Consider the following 1,744-nt stretch of genomic DNA (forward strand, 5'->3'; position numbering starts at 1 on the left):
GGAGACGACCCTCGCCCAGCCCTGCTCATCTTTGAGCCCAGCAACCTGCCCCAAGCAGGACTCCTCCTTTCCCTCTCAGTCTTAGCCAGAAAAATGGCCCACGTGACTCCGGGCTCCAACCCCACTGCTCACATTCTCCATAGGGCTCCAACTTCAGAGAACACTGGCTCTCCAACACTGCGTCTTATCCCTAGTCACAACCTGTTGTCCCAGTTGCCTTAAGGACTATAATCTTGGCATCCAGCCACCCCCCTAGCCACACATATGCCTCACAGATGAGTACTCTGCATGTATTAACCAGGCTGGGCCCTCTGACCCAGCCTTCACTTCCCCTCATCCAGTCCTCCAGGTCCCCAACCCTGGAAGGACTGCTTCAGCTCAGTGGGTCCCTGTGGCAAAGTGGGGCTCTCTGCCTAGCCACAGTGCCTTTGGGCCACTTGCCTTTGGGCACACCACACCTTGTTCTTAATTAATTAAGATGTTAAGAAAGGCAGGAGGCTGCCCATTCTTGCCCTGATGCTAGGGGATGATATCTGAGGCTCCATACCTCCCCTACACTGCAGCCCATGCCTCACAGATGGCATCCACTGATGTTAATCTCACCAGCCCCACACTGGGCCCCAGAATCCTCCAATCAGGACCCCTCTAAGATCCCTCCAATCTGGCAGTGTACCCTGCCTTCATTCGGACTGCCTAACTCCCCAAAACTATTTTCCCCTCTCAGGCATGGTCCCCCTGGGACCTGTGGCCACAGACCCTGGCCTTGCCTTCAAGGCCATTTGGGATCCCAGACCCTCAACTCTGGGCCTTCCTTGTGGTGGGCTTCTGGCCCTTTTGACCGTTCTGGTCCTGGCCCCAGTATTGACCAGTCAAGGGTGTTCTACATCAGACCTCTGAGCCTCTAGTCCCACTCTCGCTCCTGGGGTCTGCCTTCTGGCCCTACTAGCAGGTGACCCACCTGGTTGTGGGAGCTGGGGGGACTCACACCACAATTGGTGTTCCAGGGTCTCACAGGGACTCTCATTCCCCCCCGGAGCAGCATGTCATTGTGCTCTCTATATATAAACATATCGGGCTCTCATCCCTCTGGTGTTCCATCCCCTTCACTCGGGTTCCTCATCTCCAGCCCCTTCACTCAGGGCCACAGGGTTTCCCTCCCTGGTGGCCTCAGGTGGCCGTAGCTGTGCCTGGCCCCCACTCACCCTCCTCAGGGTCTTGCACCCCACAGGGCTCAGGTAGCCACAGCTCTGCCTGGCCCCCACTACCTCCAGTGTTACACAAACCCACCTGAAGGTGAGGCCTGGGGTTAAGGCACCCACCTTTTACCAGGATGATAACTGGCCTGACATTTCCTGGGGGCTCGTGCCACTGAGAGCCCCACCAGGCCACCCGCTCCCAGCAGGGTGCAGTTTTAGGTCATGCCCAGGACTAGAAGCCTTCTAGCCATCCCCTAGAGCTCCTCCTTTACCTCCAGGATTATGCATAAAGCCTCATAACCAGGTAATATTGCTGCCTAGTCTGCCAGCAGGGAACTGATCTTTTTATATAGGCAGCCAGGGATCTAAAATGGCTTCCACAATCAAGCACCTGCTGGCTGCTTGGCTCAGGTCTTAAAGTGGCAGGCACCACCAGTGCCCTGCCACACACCTTCCCCCTTACAAAGGTACCTGGGGAAAGTTTCCCTGCTGCTCCTCCAAAGCAGGCTCCCCTCAGAGCCTGTGAGGGTCCTCAAGTGGCAAGCACC

The 1,744-nt window shown here is 56.7% G+C and overlaps 1 long non-coding RNA gene across 1 annotated transcript in view; it reads right to left on the reverse strand.

Moving 5' to 3' along the window:
* Positions 1-1,526, reverse strand: part of LOC102382352 — a 12,447-nt gene extending 10,921 nt beyond the window's left edge. Inside the window, exon 1 of the long non-coding RNA XR_322917.1 lies at positions 1,469-1,526. This is a non-coding gene — a long non-coding RNA (uncharacterized LOC102382352). The remainder of the gene's footprint in view (positions 1-1,468) is intronic.
* Positions 1,527-1,744: the final 218 nt, after the last annotated feature.

This window comes from Alligator sinensis, unplaced genomic scaffold, assembly GCF_000455745.1.
Source record: "Alligator sinensis unplaced genomic scaffold, ASM45574v1 scaffold297_1, whole genome shotgun sequence".
Lineage (NCBI taxonomy): Eukaryota > Metazoa > Chordata > Crocodylia > Alligatoridae > Alligator > Alligator sinensis.